Source organism: Macaca thibetana, chromosome 1 (genome assembly GCF_024542745.1).
Source record: "Macaca thibetana thibetana isolate TM-01 chromosome 1, ASM2454274v1, whole genome shotgun sequence".
In the NCBI taxonomy this organism is placed as follows: Eukaryota; Metazoa; Chordata; class Mammalia; order Primates; family Cercopithecidae; genus Macaca; species Macaca thibetana.
Genome location: NC_065578.1, coordinates 89,238,191 through 89,257,257, shown reverse-complemented (window position 1 = coordinate 89,257,257; position 19,067 = coordinate 89,238,191).

Below are 19,067 nucleotides of genomic sequence, written 5' to 3'. Positions count from 1 at the left end.
TGTTGTTACTTTTACCAGTATACCATGTCCTCCACCTTAAATTCTATTATTTAAATAGTGTTTTAATTAAGGTCTCTTTAAAATTCCAGCTTAATGTGTTCTCTGTTGCCTACAGGGACCCTGACTGATACACCAATGTAGAAAGCTCTAAGCCAATCCTGCAAATCTCTTAACATTCACTTTATACTTTCTATCTCTTTATCCTTAATGTCTTCCAAAAGAGTTCCTTGTCCTCATCTTCCAATTCACTAATTCATTCTGTGGCTATATTCACTCTGCTATTTAATCAATTTATTGGATTCTTATTTTCAACAATTACAATTTCATACCCAATATTTGCACTATGTTCTTCTTAACTTCTTGTTACTGCTTCATATCTCCAACTTGTTTCTTATCTGTCTATTAGATGATAGTATGCTTATTTTAAATTCTTATTCTTTGGTTTCATTAATCCTGCATTAAACCTGGTCTAGGTTGTTCCGTTTATTTTCTTTCTGTAACAGTGGTTTTACTCCCCTGGTATTTCTTTCCTTCTAGTATGCAGGTTCTTCTAGGAAACTGACCCCCTAGAGAACACTGATCAGTTATGCACCTAAAAGTGAGGTACAAAAACCCAGTCCCTTATTCTCCTTCGTGTGAGCTTAGGGAGTATAAAACAGGAGATGTACTTTCTAGTGGACAGTGTCTGGCATTAAAATCTAGGTTTGACCACTTCCCACTGGCGTTTCCTGCACCAGAGAACCATGCTTCATGGAGAACCCCCATCCTGGTCTTTTTTATGGCCTACCCCTTGTGGTATGGGTATATGTGGGCCAGGATGAAGACCTCTGGCTTTCATCTGCTCCCATCCCCAGCCTGACTCAAGTAGAAGCCTGATGTTACCCCCCCTACTCCCACCAGTTGCTGGGCTAGTGCTACCATTTTTCTTTGTTGACACTTCAGGTCATGACCTACTCAGAACTATGGGGAGGAGGGAAAGAAATGGCACAACTGAAAAGTTATCCATTGCCTACTCCTGTCCTAGGCACATGGCCTTCTTCTGCTCTGGGCAACCACTGATTTCCAATAAAGGGGCTCATCAAATTTTTCTCTCTTCAGGGACTAGTCACAATTTTTTGTCCTTCTTTCAGAGTCAATGACCTTCTTCGTGCTCTGTCACAGCTTCTGTGTTGAGTTCAGGGGAGGGAACCGTAACTCATGTTACCTCACAACTACTTAACTGTAAAGAATAATCATCTCTAAAAAGGTAGTGGGGCATCTTACAGAAAAGCAAGGACTATCTGGATAATCTTAACTGGCATACTCAATGCATACCTGAGGTTCAGAGCATAGCTGAACACCAGCCCAAGGTAATTTCCACTTAGGACAATTCATGGGACGTACAATTACCAAGACTGTCATTCCCTTATATGTAAGAAAGCTACTGAGTGAATTCTCAAGTATTCAAAAGATGTAGACTGGAGAAAATAAGAAGAGCCAAAGAAATCCCCGTCTATCTGAAGCACCTTCTGTTAAAATTCCTACTTTCAAGACCTGATTCTACCTTTTGACCTTGCACAAGTTATGTAACTCTGCATGCTTTAGTTTCTGCATTTGTAAAATAGGATAATAATAGTACCCACTTCGTAGGGCTGTTGTGAGAGTAAAATGATTAATAAATGTAAAGAGTTATTAATAACATCCGGAATGTAATATCTAGTCAATAAATGTTGGACATTATTAAAATATTTTCAAATATAATAGCTAGAACAGCAAAAGAGCCCCAGATTAAGAGTCGGAAGATCTGAGTTCTAACTCACTCTATGAACTTAGGCGAGTCACTTCTCTTTGGCTCAATTTCCTTATGCATAAAATGAGGTGTTTGGACTACAACTTCTCTAAGTTCCTTCAAGTGTATAATTCCAGTTGTAACACATTCTTAATTATTCACTAAATGAACGTATATGAACATATAAATATATATTAAGTGGGAATCAGGCTTTTTGTTCTACGAACATTTACCAAGGCAGTGTGCAAAAATAAATAAAAAGGCCCATATTTCCATATGGGAATTCAGTAAACAACTTAAATTTTATGAGTATCTTTGTACCTCGGGGTTGGCCACAAAAGAACAAAAGGTGTGAGTATATTCTGTGGGTGGGAGAAGTTGTTCCATAGCTTCTGCTTCCAAATTTAACTACAATGTGTACCGCACCACTCTCAGTGAAATAAGACAAATGACAATTAGACAATTAACCCATTTAGAAAAAAATGTGCCGCTCACTGCCAGCAGTCATTTAATTTTACATAAGCACACTCTTTGAGGCTGAAGCAAATCTGACTGATTTTCAATGTGAAAATAGAAGATAAAAACTATTTGCATTCACCCATTCTCACACTTCTAAGAACTTCCCTAAGACTGGGTAATTTATAAAGAAAATAGGCTTAACTGACTCAGTTCTGCATGGCTGGGGAGGCCTCAAGAAACTTGTAATTATGGTGGAAGGAGAAGCAGGCACCTTCTTCACAAGGTGGTCAGAGAGGGAGGAGCAGGGAAACTACTACTTACTATCTACTAAACTGCTACTCACTATCATGAGAAGAGCATGGGGGAACCATCCACGTGATCCAATCACCTCCCTCCCTCAACACGTGGGGATTACAATTTAAGATGAGATTTTGGTGGGGACACAGAACCAAACCATATCGCTGTTCTTGGAGTTATTTCTAAACAGCGCTAGTATCAGAATTGTCTATGTCAGAAAAATCGGATTCATCAAATCAATCTTCAGGCAACAACTGTTCAAAGACAATGTTAACATCACACATGGAAACGCTATGTTTTCTAGGATCTGACATTTTCAGCAATCAAGAATTACTATATTTTGTAAGCCAGAATACCACTACTAAAAGCAGAATGCTATAAATAGAATGACTTTTTCATTTTCAAAGTCGATATACTAGAGCAATGCAAAAATAATAATAAAAGTGAGATATTTTGTGGCAAGTTTATCTTAGGGTCTTGCAGCCACTAACGCCACTGGTAAGTATTCTCAAGGCAAATCAGAAAAGGGTTAACATACATTTCCTCTGTCCAGAGGTATGAATGGCCATGGAGACACAATGCACAACTGTAACAGAAATAACAACATAGTTCAAAGTATGCAGAGGAGGGATGAAGGAGGATTTATGACATGTTTTTGGATAGGACAAATCAGTCATCTTACCCAGCTTCCAAAATTAGAGCTTTCTTCCTTTGGCTAGAGCATTAAATCTCTATTAAAATGCAGTTGACCCTGAGAGGGGCAGCAGGCATTTATGCCTTAGTATAAATGAATTTAGTCAGTTCTTTGTCCTAAACAAAGGGAAGCAAGCATGAGGAAAGACTGCCCTCATTAGAGAGAAAAGACAAGGCGAAGAGATAACTGTAAAAGTCCTCCAGTCTCTTCATATTCATACTCTATTTAAATGATATTTAATTGAATTATGTAATGACAATGACAAACAGATTTAGGAACAAGCAAGGGACGCACTACAAACACCCACCTTACAAGGTGGGCTGATGCACAGGGGAGCAGTGGGTGGTCAACTAGCAGGAGCACCCAGCCAGCAGGCGCATCCGAAGGCATGACTGCTGCGAGAATGGAGCATATGGGCTTGGTCAAGCACTTCAATTGTACTTCACAATTTTTCTCAGTTAGGTCTGACTGTATACTATGATTAAACTCTACTGCTGATAATTCAGAAATACAAAATAACACATAATCCAAATAAGTAAATGTCATCCCATTTTTGAGTCACAGGATATGACAAGTACATCTACCATGTGCCGAATGCTAGGCAGTGCTAGGTGCTTTATGTTTATTATCTTATTTGGTCCTCACCATAACACTATGATGTAGGTAGTATTTTTCTATTTTATAAATGAGGAAACTGGGGCATGGACAGGTTAAGTCATTTTCCCAAAGACAGAACAGCGATCAAGAGGTTTGGAACCAGGATTCAAACCCATGTCCGCTGACTCTAAAGTCTACGTTCCTTGTTACTACATTTTGCTGAATTTTCTATATGTTACTGTAAAATATTGCCAACAACATATATTAAAAATTAAAAATTTTGTTTAGGCCAAGCGTGATAACTCATGCCTGTAATCCCAGCACTTTGGGAGGCCAAGGTGGGCAGATCACTTGAGCCCAAGAGCTCAAGACCAGCCTGAACAACATGGTGAAACCCTGCCTCTACAAAAACAACATGAAAATTAGCTGTGCATGGTGGCACACACCTGTAGTCCCAGCTACTCGGGAGGCTAAGATGGGAGGATTGATCGAGCCTGGGATCAAGGCTACAGTGAGCCGTGATCACACACACTGTACTCCAGCCTGGGCAAAACAGCAAGACCCCGTTCAGCACAAGATGCCAGGCCCTGTGCTATACACAGGGAATACGAACAGAAGGCCAGGCACAGTGGCTCACACCTGTAATCCTAGCACTTTGGGAGGCTGAGGCAGGAGGATCACCTAAGATCAGGAGTTTGAGATCAGCCTGGGCAACATGATAAAACTCTGTATCTATTTTTAAAAAATACAAAAACTGGCCGGGCGCGGTGGCTCACGCCTGTAATCCCAGCACTTTGGGAGGCCGAGGCGGGCGGATCACAAGGTCAGGAGATCGAGACCACGGTGAAACCCCGTCTCTACTAAAAATACAAAAAATTAGCCGGGCGCGGTTGTGGGCGCCTGTAGTCCCAGCTACTCGGGAGGCTGAGGTAGGAGAATGGCGTGAACCCGGGAGGCGGAGCTTGCAGTGAGCCGACATCGCGCCACTGCACTCCAGCCTGGGCGACACAGCGAGACTCCGTCTCGAAAAAAAAAATAAATAAATAAAAATAAAAAATAAAAAAAAAAATACAAAAACTAACCAGGTGAGATGGCGGGCACCTGTAATCCCAACTACTCAGGAGGCTGAGGCAGAAGATTCGTTTGAACCTGGGAGGCGGAGGTTGCAGTGAGCTGAGATCGCACCACGCACTCCAGCCTGGGTGACAGAGCAAGATAGATTCTGTCTCAAAAAAAAAAAAAAAAAAAAAAGAGAATATGAACACAAATTCATAAGGAAATCTGTATCTATTAAAGAATAAAATACAGTAAGACCACCTGGGTTCAAACACCGACTCTATTTCTAACTGGTTGGAAACCTCAGGAAAGTTATTTAATGTCTTTGAACTTGAGTTTTCCTATGTGCAAAATGGGAGAAGAAGAGGTCCTACCACATAGGGTTGCTGGGCACAGGCAAACATATTAATATTTAGCAGATTGCCTGAAAAACAGTGGATGCGCAATAAACATTAGCAAACACGATTATTGTCACTGACACTGTGAGTGCTCATGGGAGGTAATCATACAACATGACTATTTCTGACTCCCTCTGTCCCTTTTAAAATGTATGACCCTGGACAAAATCTCAGGCATCATCACAATCTTTCTGATTATTCCTAGGCAATAATAATTTAAAAAAAAAAAAAAAGCATTCAGGTCACTTTAGGCCATAAAAACTCTTAATTCAGAAATCAGAAAGTCCAGTCCCTCATAAGAAGTATAACTTGTAACCTGATTTAATGTTAAATTGTCTCCCAGGAGGGTTTTGCTGCAGGCTGGCAGCATTTAGTAAGAAAGAGAGGCCTCTTCCTTGCCCCGTCCCCACAGGCATTTCCAGCCCTCAGCATTTCTTCTCTCCCCCAGCTTGTTGTCTAGTTTCTGACCCTGCCAGAGGCAAAGAAAGTGGGATAGAGGAGAGGGAAAGGTGGGCAGAAAGTTTTTATTTTAACTGATTCTCTTTTGGGCCAGCTTCTTGCTCTGAGGGCCTGATAGGTGTTTAAAGATGACTTTTTCTAACAATTCCCTGGGTTCTTCAGGGCCCTCCCCGAACCAAAAAAAAAAAATTTGAAATATTCGAATATTCTTCATCTGACAGAAATAATGTATCTTACCCTGGCTAGCCACCTCCTTTCTCTGCGGTCCCCTGTCTCTCCTCCAGGCAGCAATCTTGGGAAGGATTTTAAATGACTCCTGCCTGACTCAGGCGCCCACACGGCTCACATTTGCTCCAGGGGAAACTGTCCCCCAGTTAACTCTGGGAGTGTCTCCTTGCTCCTGCCTTTAGAGCAGCTGGCCAGCCTGTCTCTTTGCCTTTTAAATTTTCCAAGTAGGATTCAGAAAGCAGCTGTGTCTTCCTCACTGCCAGAGACACACATGTCCATGAGGTCCCTTCGGAAGCTCTCCCTGGACTTCATCTGAAGGGAAAAGCAGTCTGTGTGTTCTTCCTGGCAGGGGCAGGGTACTCACAACCATGCTTTCTCAGAAGAAATCCTGTCAGACTTCTCCTTATCTCCACTCTCTTGATCCTTCCATATCTTTAATGTGGGTGGGGTGTTTTAAGAGTCAAGAAACTCATGAAAATTTGCATTTTCGGATGGCAATCCACTTTGGAATTTCACACGTATTGCAACTTGGCACTTCAGTTAAAATGTCCAATTTAATATTTTATTACATTATCATTTTTATTGAAATATGAATTCACTCTTTATGATAGACTAACTGCTGTGATACAAATATAAACAAAGCACAATGATAATATAGAAGAATAAACAAATTTTATCCAGGTTTGAGAGCAGAGGTTGGACATGGAACGCTTCGCTGAGGCAATAACATTTGAGTTGCGCCTTCAAGATCCGCTTGTTCGTTTAACAAACATTTACTGAATACCTATTATATTCAAAGCAGTATTCTAGGTGCTGGAGATAGATCAATGAACAAAACAAAGATCCCTGCACTCATGGAGTTTATATTCTAGCAGGAGGATGGGAGAACAGATAATAAACATAATAAATTATATAATGTGTTCAAAAGTGGTAAGTGCTATGGGGGAAAAAGAAAACTAGGGCAGGAAAGAAAAGTTCATGAAACAGAAAAGAGGAAAGAGATGACCAGGGGAAAAACACTATGAACAAAGGCGAAAGTTTAAGGGGAATGCCATAATCAAAGAACTGAAGATAGAGATAGCGTAGTGTGGCCAGAGTCGAAAGCAATATTAAAGATGCACGTGTGTGCAGCCCCTACCTCACACCTCATCTCAACTCAACAATTTGCACTAAACACCGTTATTTGCACATTGCCCCCATCTTTTTTCTGGAACTCACGAGAGTTTGCTTTCTGTTCTTATCCCTATGGATATATGTCTGAGACCTAGAAAGAAAAAGTACAAGAACTAATTTAATAATTTTTAATTTGAAATTCCATGAGACGGAGCTGAAAGGTCTGTGGTGCCTATTCAACAACAATCAAAAAGAATCGTCAAACACCAATATATTGTAGGCAATCAGATGTGAAAATGCACAGTAGATATGGTCCTTGTCCATCAAACAAAGTATGGCAGAAAAGGCAGAAGCAAGCCCCCACCTCTGCACAATCCAGCGCGGCTCTGCAACAGTAGGACCCACTGCTCAGGGCTCAGCAGTACATCACCTGGTGGAAGACACCACAGCCAAGCACTAGAAACAGAAAGAAGAAGCCTCGTGCCACTTGCTTCACAGGCAGTCTAGACAGCAGGCAAAGGCCGAGAGGTAAATCAACAGAGATGAGAAAGAACTAGAGGTTCTGCAATAGTGAATTTGGTTTAAAAAAAAAAAAAGCGGCCGGGCACGGTGGCTCACGCCGGTAATCCCAGCACTTTGGGAGGCCGAGGCAGGTGGATCACAAGGTCAGGAGATCGAGACCATCCTGGCTAACACGGTGAAACCCCATCTCTACAAAAATACAAAAAATTAGCCGGGCCCGGTGGCAGGCGCCTGTAGTCCCAGCTGCTTGGGAGACTGAGGCAGGAGAATGGAGTGAACCTGGGAGGCGGAGCTTGCAGTGAGCCGAGATCGCGCCACTGCACCCCAGCCTGGGAGACAGAGCAAGACTCTCAAAAAAAAAAAAAAAAGCAATGAGTTATTATTATAACCATGGCTTCATTTCCTACCCTTATCCCAGGTCAACCTGTCTTAAGGAAACCCTGCCAATAGCAGCAAGGACTGTGGACTGTATTCACCACTACTGTAACTATAATAGCAAATGTATCTTAAAAGTGTTGCTGCGATGAATCTAATTCTCTTTTCTTTAAATGCAAACCAAAGTCTTCAGGACAGAGTTAGCCTTCAGGCTAAAAATTCCCCATTGAAATTCTAATCCCAGCTCTTTCACTGAAATAGCATCAATCAGACCATCACCAGTAAATAAGTTCTTTCAATTCTTAACTCCCTTCTTTAAAAGAGGTTTCCATAATCGGCTTGGAGATAGGCTCCCCAAAAGTTAAGCTCCAGATCCATATGCTGTGCCCAACGACAGCAACTTAGAAATTATTTTCTCCAACTTTAAGAAGGGGATATGGTTTCATTGACAACAACAACAAAAAGATACAGAAAAATGTGAATGTTATGGTCTGAATCCCTTTGAAAGGTGGGACTCTGCTGCCCCCTGCTGCCCACTATAAAAACTGCTTAGGGCAGAACTGGCAATCACTAAATCATTGAAGAACCAGTCTCTCTCTGTCTCTCTCTCTCTCTCTCACTCTCCCTCCTCCCCCATCTCTCTGTCTCTGTCTGTCTCTGTCTCTCTGACACACACACACATATGCGCAAACACACATACATACGCCCACATACCCCCAAACCAAAATTACTGACAATACTTTAGGGTCTCCAAAGACATTCTCTGTTACCCAAACTCCTCTATTATGTAAACACTGGTTACCTAGACGCAGTGATAAGGGCCCAGGATGGCTTCAGCACGCTGAAGGGCACCATGGATCTCTCTTTAGAATCTGTTCCTGCCTGTGCTCTTCCTGGAATACTCCTTGGATTTTGACCATCACTTCCTTGCTGACAGAGAATCTCTAACACTTAACACCCAAACTTGATTCATACTTGAATATCCAAAAAGGCCTTCAAACTCAAAATGACCAAAACGAAGCTTAGCATTTCTCCTCACAAACCAGCCAATATGAGGCTTTCCTTCAGTGAGCTTGATTTATTTTCATGGTACTACTATTCTTCAGTCGCTCTAGTTAAAAAATCGTATTCCACCTTTGATATTTTTCCGTCTCACTGGCCTCCTGCTTCAAATGAATGGCAGGTACTGCCTTCTTCTATGCACGTCTTTTAAACCTATTGCCTCCTCTCCAGCTACCCAGGTGTAGGCCTTCCTTGGGCCGGCACTTTTTCCATCTGGAATGTTACACTAGCCTTCTAACTACAGTCTCCACCTCATACCAGCTTGTCTTCATTCCAATACATCTTAAAATTGCTGGCAGGTTCATCCTTCTGAAGTACAGCTCTGCTCATGTCACCCCATTGTCTCCCTCATGCCTCAGAAAAAAATCCAAACCCTCTAGTCTAGCATCCAAGGCTCTCCATGACCTGCCACCCACTGATTTTTCTACTGCGTTCAAGTGACCTGTGTATAAGGCACATATTGTTCCCTAGAGACAGTGCATGATTTTCTTCTGTGCCTTGCTCCTGCTGATACTTCTTCTGTGAATGCTTTTCTTCTACCACTCCTATTATCTTCAGTTCTTTAGGCCCAAATCATTTGCATCATTCAAGTCCTAGGTTATATACTATTTCCATTGCAAAGCCTTGCCTAATTCCTTCCATTGGAATATATCTTTCCTTCTCTGAAGTCTAATCACATTCTATCTGTTCCATTCTTTTGTTGAAATGAGCAAATATGTATTCAATTTCTGCTGTGTACAGGAATATGCCTGGTAAGGACACAATTGGGGCAAACCAAAACAGACACGATTCCTATCCTCATGGATCTTACAGTCTAGTATTTGCCATTTTCCAATTTGTATTCTCTTTCTGTGCAAGTCTTACTTTTCCTTCTAGACTGAAAATTTCATAAATGCAGTATGAAATTTTACATTTATGTATATTTCATTCGTTTTATGTCCCCTCATACATAATATGTAGCAGAATACACTGCATGTGTTTTAATACATATTTGGATAAATTAATACATGTGTTAAATGTTACTAGATAGATGAGCTTCAGGGTCATTACTCACTTCCCAAGCAAAAGTAACTGATTAACTTTTTTTTTTTCTTTTTCGAGACAGAGTCTCACTCTGTTGCCCAGGCTGGAGTGCAGTGGTGCGATCTCAGTTCACTGCAACCTGCGCCTCCCGGGTTCAAGCAATTCTCACACCTCAGCCTCTCGAGTAGCTGGGATTATAGGCACGGCCATCACACCTGGCTAATTTTTGTATTTTTTAGAGAGATGGGGTTTCACCATGTTGACCAGGCTGGTCTCAAACTCCTGACCTCAAGTGATCTGCCTGCCTTGGTCTCTCAAAGTGCTGGGATCACAGGCGTGAGCCACTGCCTGGCAACTGATTAACTTTTGAGTCTAATTTTATGGATTCCCTGGTTTTAAAAATTCTTTGCCATTTTCAGTGTACTCAGAGTTAAGTGCTCAATCACTAGAATCAAAACCAGGGATGAATTCCGCCACTGCTCCTTACCAACTGTGTGAGCTGGGGTAGGACTGGAAGTTACTTCACCTCTCTGAGCCTGTTTCCTTATCTGAGTTTGGGTGAGCACTAAGTAACATACTAAATGCAAGGCAACTAATGCAATCATGATACATTAATGTTCAACAGTTTGAAGCTATCATTATTTATTCCTGTTGTCTTCCTTTGAATCTTAGCATGTTGATGCTGTTTCCCAGAGCATGTTGCTGTTTCAGTGGTATGCTTGCTTCTTCAGCTTCTCTGACAGATTCCGTTGGAAAACTGATACAACAGTCATTCTTAATCCCTTTCTTCCTTCCCATCTTTTACTATAGACAGACAGCAATATCCATGTGACCCAGATCTAATCAAAGAGACAGAGGCAAAGGTCTGTTAGAGAACGTCCAGGAAAATATTTGCTTTCCTGATAAGGGAGACAGATAGGTCTGGGGACAATTTTCCCTACCATCCCTTCCTTCTGTCTTTAATGTAGATACATTACTTGGAGTCACAACTGCATCTTGAGACTTTGTGGGGAAGGCCAAAAAAATTGAGATGCTGACTCAGACAACACTGAGCAGCTGATCCGATACAAATAGTCATCTAACTCCAGACTTCTTGTTATGTGAGAAAAGTAAACCCTGTTTCTTTAAGCCAACATGCATAGATTTTTGTTGCTTGCAGCCAAATACAACCAAGACTGATTCTCAAGCTCTCAAGGCAGTTTAGAGTATATGTAAGAGAACATTTTTAAAAGATCATATAGCTCTGTTATTCAAAGACTCTTCAGGCCATAAAAGGCAAATACCTTATCAAAACATCATATAGGAAGAGTCTTACACATCTAAAAGGGATTCAAATTAAACTAAGAATCATCATGAAACTAATCCTGAGGGAAAAAGTTGTAACAACCCATTGAGAAAACCTTGGTTGTGTTCATTGAGTGCCTGCCATTCTAGGTGCTGAGGTACCAGTGCTGAATTAAAAGACAAAATTCTTGTTCTCATGGGGCTTACATTCCAGTGAAGGAGACACGTGATAAGAAATAAATAAAATCATTTTAGATAGTGCTGAGTGGTAACAGAGTGATGGGATAGAGAATGACTACATGAGAAATCCTCTCTGAGGAAGCTGCAATTTAACAGAGCTGAATGATGAAAGGGAACCAGTCATGCAAAGGTTTGGGAAAAGAGCATTCCGGGCAAAGAAAACAATAACCGCAATGGCTAAAAGACAGAAACAAGTGTCGTATATCAGAGGAGTAGAAAGGACAGTGTACCTGTGGCATAATGGGTAAGGGGAAGAGTGACAAGAGATTAGAAAGACAGGGGCAGGATCACATATGATATTGCTGACACAGTACCAAATTTACATTCACAGGAAGCTTTTAGAGAGGGCACGCAGAGAGACGTCAGTGTTTGGCAGTGGCCACACGCAGTGTGAGCAAATATTCATGTGGACACTCGTTGGGGTATATAGAAAGTTGGTACAAGGAGTGGTAACTTCAGGGAAATTAAAGAAAGTAAGCAAGCAGGTAGAGGTAAGGACAAGAGAGTTTGACCTATTTTTGTTACTGGACTAGAGAGCTTGACCTGTTTTCCTTACTATACTCTGAGTACTCAGATAGCTGAGGGATCTGAATGAAACTTAGGGATACATTTGTAACTAGAGGAGAAAGAAAGCTATTCAACACCTTTTCTCCCTCTCTCAAAATCTTCCTTGGAATATTGCCTCTCTTACTTCCTGGGAGGCCCCCTCGTAGGAAGCGACCAACTGAAGAACAGGGCACTGTCTCTATGTTATACACAATTAAGTCCTCACTTCACATCATAGGATGGTTTCTTGGAAACTGCAACTTTAAGTGAAACAACTATAACGAAATTAATTTTACCACAGGCTAATTAATATAAAAAGATTAAGTTCCTATGGCATATATCTACTCACAAAACACCACCAAATACCTAAAGACAAAATACACTAAATAAAGACATTAAACACGAAATACATATGAGTATACATATGTTTAGGAAAGATTAATAAAAACAAGTAAGATAATTATTTACCCAATTTTTGGTGAATCAGTGAGTGACCCATAGTGTTGGTGAATTAAACCAAGGAACATGTTTGCAGAGCAAAAATTGTAAGGACCACCTCCTCCCACCGTGCAGTTCAAAACCAATCACAAATATGGCGGGCTCACTGAGCACTTCCATACCGCATCATTTATTGTTGTGCATTTGTATGATGATTGTCTACTTTAAAAATTTTGATTTTGATAGAAATTTGTATTTTTTCATTTATTCATTCATTTGTCCAACCCACTTATTCCAATTCAGGGTGGTGGGTGAATGGAGTCCATTGGGCAGCTCAGGACACAAGGCAGGAACCCATCCTGGACAGCACGCCATTCCCTTGCAAGACACGCTCACGCATATGCATTCATTCACTCAGACTGGGACCATTTAGACACTCCAATTCATCTAGCATGCACAGCTTTGGGATGCTAGAGGGAACTGGAGTGCCCAGAGAAAACCAACACACGCAAACTCCACATAAACAGTGGCCCAGCCAGGAATCAGTGTTTGCTCACTCATCAACATTATAACAAAACAATATTATTTGAAGATGCGCTGTACTTCCTAACAATCATACCACCACCATTGACTACAAATTTTCTGCTGTGGGGTTTTGATCATGGATGAAGTTAGAAGAAATAATTTGGGATCTCTGAAGCAGGAGGGAAACCCATGAAGCCTACAGGGCATGTTTCTTATGTACAGTGTATCTAGAGGCAGTTTCTAGGCTTTATACAATTTTGTGTGGAAATCGGTGTTGTCAGATAGACTTGAGTAAGTAGGTCATTCCTGAAGTGTAGTTGCCTCCTAATTGTCTTTAAGATTCCTAAGGATGCTGGGCGCGGTGGCTCAAGCCTGTAATCCCAGCACTTTGGGAGGCCGAGACGGGCGGATCACGAGGTCGGGAGATCGAGACCATCCTGGCTAACATGGTGAAACCCCGTCTCTACTAAAAAATACAAAAAACTAGCCGGGCGAGGTGGCGGGCGCCTGTAGTCCCAGCTACTGGGGAGGCTGAGGCAGGAGAATGGCGTAAACCCGGGAGGCGGAGCTTGCAGTGAGCTGAGATCCGGCCACTGCACTCCAGCCTGGGCGGCAGAGCGAGACTCCGTCTCAAAAAAAAAAAAAAAAACGATTCCTAAGGACAAGGATTATATCTGTTTCCTTCATAACCATACACTTAGCTCCAAGCATCAGTATCTGGCAGATAGTAAGCACCCAATATACATAAGATGAATAAATAATGCTTCAAGAAAACAAAGTCATACAGGTTAAAGAGATACCAGAAAGCAAAATAAAAATCCCTACACACATTTTTTTAAAGTCTATATGTTTATAGATGAAACATCTGAAAGAAAAAAAAATAGCTGTAGCATTCATTCATCCAACAAATTCCTTTCTGGGGCATCTATTATGTGGCATGCACTGTGCTAGAAGCTGGAGATAGAAAAAAGAGTGACACAAGACCTTTCTGGGAAGCAGAGGCCCACAGTGTAGAGTGGAGAAAGAAACAGCTCCACATTTTTGTGCCTGTTCTGACGAAGTAAGCAGGGGGTCAGGGGGCTCAGAGTTACTGGCGAATATGGAGAAAGAAGGCTGAGAAAACCCAGGAATACTTCCTAGAACAGCTGAATCTAAACTGCATTGTTTCGTTTTAGGGAAATCTTAATACCTTTAACAGAACATTTAGAATTCTGCTCTAAGTTAGTTCAAATTCCACACCTAACTTCCTTTAATGTATCTAGACCAGTGGTTCTCAACTAGGAGAGATTTTGCCTGCCATTTGACACTGTCTGGGAACATTTTTGATGGTCTCACTGCTGTATGCTACTGGAATCTATTAAGTAGAAACCAAGGATGTTGCTAAACATCCTACAATGCATAGGACAGTCTCCCACAACAAAGAATTATCCAGTTTTGGCCACATAGTGCCAAGACTGAGAATCCCTGATTTAGAATGAGAGAAGAATTAGGAAGTACCATGCAAATAAATACAAACACATGGTTTAGCCAAGGTTTCTCCAATGTAATTAATATGACCACAGAAATCATTTAATTAGATGCCTCAACTGTAAGTCAATAAAGTACAAATAATAAAACAATCAGTTAAATTTTTTGTGATGACTCTGAATAAGATACTTAAATATCATAAGTACAATTCATATATTTATATTAATCAGTTACATTCCTAACATTATGTATGAAGCCCAGGGTCTCAGGAAAACATTGCTTAATTAGAATTCCAAATTGAAGAATGTCATACTTAGACAGGATTTTTTATGTATAGCTTTCAGTTTCTAGGATAGAAAAGGCTTAGCCCACTCCTTTTGAGTTTAAAATTACATTATATAGTCATATGTTCAGCATCTTTTAGCTGGATACATTTGTTCCCCATAGGAAGTTTATAACTTGTAAAACGAGTTTTATGCAGAATACAAATTGGGAGTATTACATGACTATCTCTTGAGGGCACTGAGTTGTGCAAACAACATCATTTTATCTGACGTAGTGGCTTTGGATTGGTTTATCTGTTCACCCTAGGGCTGTCTGGAATTATAGATCAGGGACATCACTGTCATACCCCAGCTGCTGCAGAAAGCTACTGGAAGAAAAGGAGATTTATGAGTATTCTGGTTATACTGAACTAAGGACACAGGAGTTACACAACAAGGAGCCTGGTGGCTCTAAATTGCAGGCATTATGCAAAAAGAAAATGCAGAGTTGGGTGTCAAGGGAGTTCTGTAGGAGCAATAGGACATCTTTGTAAAGTCTCGAAAGAGTAAATTTAACAGTTATTAAAGAACACCACCCTGTTGTTGCAGACATTGAACTTTATATCACCAGAAAGGATACACGGGATTTTCAGGAAAACATCTGTCATTTAACCGTGGCAGTGACCCTCAGCACTGACAAGCAATTCAAATCCCACTTGAGTAGAGTGATTTAACCCTTTAGGGGTGGCCAAGTTTGAAACACTATTAGCAGATTATTAATGTCCTTGTCAGTTGAGGATCTTTGATGCCAAATGAAAAAAAAAATCATTGAGAATAAGTGTAATTAATTATTTTATGAGATCTTCATAAATTATTTCCTTTCAATTATATCAAATTATCAGGTCATGATTTTGTTAATTTTGACCAAAGGTCTGTGCAAACCTTAAAGAGAAACAAATAGATATAATGTAATCTTCAAAACATGTTGTGAAAGATCAAAACAAGGTCAAAATGAACTTATAAAATTGTTTTGCCTTAACTTCATATAAGGATTTACCAGGCCAATACTTCTTTTTCTCTCTTATCTCTAATTTAAAATGAACAAACAAATAAGCTTCGTTTTTTTGTTGTTGGTGGTGGTGTTTTTTTTTTTTTTTTTGTAGGTAACAATAGGAAAACTAAAATATTTAGGGGCCAACCACGCACCCTAGACAGTGCTAGGTGTTTATTCATTTAATCTTTGTAACAACCTAGCAAGGAAAGTAACATTATCTTCATATGACAGATGAGAAAACAGAGGCTTTTCTTAAACGTTTTTCCCAAGATGGACAGAACTAAAAGATGGTACAGCTGGGGTAGGAGTGGGGAACAGCAGGGAAGGAAGGTTTGTTAATCCCAAGGCTAATAAGCTGTGTTACACTATGCTGCCCCAAGGAACTACATTTTTATTGGTGTCAGACACATGAATATTAAAATTCTTTACTTGAACGAGAAAGCATTAATACTCTAAGTTGACCATGAGCTCCCCTAAACGCCATACCCATATATTGAATTGCTTACTTGACAACACAATTTCAGTGTCCCACAGGCAATGCCAATTTAACATGTCCCAAAATTGATTTATCATCTTCCTCATGTAAATCTGCTTTTCCTGTTTCTCTTAAGAAACAGTATCAATATGTATCTCCTTGAAAAGGAAAATGGATCATAAGGAAATGTACAAAAACTATTAATAGTGCTATTTATCTTGGTGGTTAAATTCTAGGTATTTTTATTTTATTCTTTATACTTCTCTATATTTTCCAGATTTAACATTTACATTATAATGTATCACATCATTATAACCTACTGTTTTAAAATTTTTTAAAAATAACAAATTGGTACAGTAAAAAAAAAAAAAAAAGTCCACTCTCCCAGTTCAACTTCCCTCTTCATATGTAAACACTATTTATATATCCTTTCAGACATTTTTTCTAGGCAAATGTATTTTTATTTCTATGCATCCTGTAGAAACAGTTTGGAATTTGTATACTTGCATATATACATATATACCATTTTTCCTAAGTGAAACTCTAATATATACTATATATTATACTGTAACTTGCTTTTTTCCTCTTAACAATATATCTTAGAGATTTTTCCAAGTCAAAACATACATATCTCTCTCATTCTTCCTAATGGCTAGAGTATTTAGTTGCGGTGCCCATACCATAATTTAATTATTCCCTTTATTGTTAAATGTTTCCTATTTCTCATTATTACAAATAATGCTGCAAACTCCATTCTTATAGCTATATTCTGTTTCATCAATTCTTAAACAAAAAAGACTTTTTGCCTTCACATTTTATCATTTTTGGTGCTTGGATGCATCTTACAACTGATGGCTTGTTACCATCACTGTCATCCAGGTGGTATTTGTTTTGTAAACTCTTTTTTTGTTTGTTTTTTTTTTGACGTTTTTCTGTAGGAATAAAAAAAGCATTAGCCTTAATGCATTTTACATTTTATGAAAGAGGTATCTTTTCATTCATGTGTATTTCAGACATTTGTGATTTCTGGCAAATACATAGCTATTTACAGGTGGGACTGCTAGATTAAGGGGTATGTACACTTTTGATTTTGCTAGATACTTCCAAATTGTCCTCCAACTTATTACAGCCATGGATCATCTTGGAAAGGGCTTGTTTTGTTTTCCTCACCAACAGTGACTATTATAATTCTTTTCATATTTACCAAGGTAATGGTTGATAAATTGGAGCTGTTGACTTAATTTACTCTTTTTACTCTTATACATATTGCAAATATTCCCCCCACCCCATTTCTCTTCTTTCAACTTTGTTAATGGTGTCTTTCACCCTTCGGTTTTTTTCTTCTTGTACCAAATCTGTCAAACTTCTTCTTTTCGACTTCTGGGGTTTATAATTTGCGTAGAAAGACCTCCACTCTGAAATTAGAAATGATTTTTCCTACATTTTGTTTTTGTACTTAGGTAGTTATGTTTTTTGTTTTTATTTTTCTTTTTTTAATCATTCATAGGCTCCTTTTCTTTTACCCATGATTTCTTTTCTCTTTTTTTTTTTTAAGACAGGTTTTCACTGTCACCCAGGCTGGAGTGCAGTGGCCTGATCTCAGCTCACTGCAACCTCCGCCTCTTGAGTTCAAGTGATTCTCCTGCCTCAGCCTCCCAAGTAGCTGGGATTACAGGTTCGCACCACCATGCCGGGCTAATTTTTGTATCTTTAGTAAAGAGGGCATTTCACCATGTTGGCCAGCCTGGTCTCAAACTCTTGACCTCAAGCGATCCGCCTGCCTTGGCTTCCCAAAGTGCTGGGATTACAGGTGTGAGCCACTGTGCCTGGACTTTTACCCCGATTTCAGCATGTAACTATATATCTACACATTACTTGAGTTTGTTTCTTTAATGTTTCATTGATGTATTAATCTTTGATATACTTATTGTTTTGTTGTATGGTTGTAGTAAGAAATGTAAGTCAAATGTTCCTCATGTAAAAAAAATTTCTTGGTTATTGACTTTGTATATGAGTTTCTGAATAAACTTAAGTGGTACACACTGCTAGTAATACACTAATATACGCTAACATCCATTCTCCCCTTTTTCTCTAATAGAAGCCCTTCCTTTTCACCTAGGAACATGGCCATATAGAATAAACACAATTCCCATCCTGGAAGCTAGCTGTATTCATGTGGCTGCTTTAAGCAATGAGATTCATGTAGAAAAGTAGGTACAATTTCTGGGAACAGTCCTTTTCTCCCTCTCCATGGGCTGGAATATACACAGGACAACTGAACATAAGGTTGGTTGGTTGGTTGGTTGGTTGGTTTTGAGAGGGAGTCTCACTCTGTCACCCAGGCTGGAGTGCAGTGGCGTGATCTCGGCTCACTGCAAACTGTGCCTTCCGGGTTCACACCATTCTCCTGCCTCAGTCTCCCAAGTAGCTGGGAATACAGGCGCCTGCCACCACGTGCAGGTAATTTTTTGTATTTTTAGTAGATACGGGGTTTCACCATGTTAGCCAGGATGGTCTCAATCTCCTGACCTCAGGATCTGCCTGCTTTGGCCTCCCAAAGTGCTGGGATTACAGGCTCGAGCCACCATGCCCTGTCAAAGATAAGGTTTTAAAGACAGCAAAGTAACAAGATAGAGGGAGCCTCAGTCTCTGACATCTTGAAGGGTGACACCAGCCCTGCCTTGTCTACCTGAACTTATATATATGAGAAAGACACTTCAATGT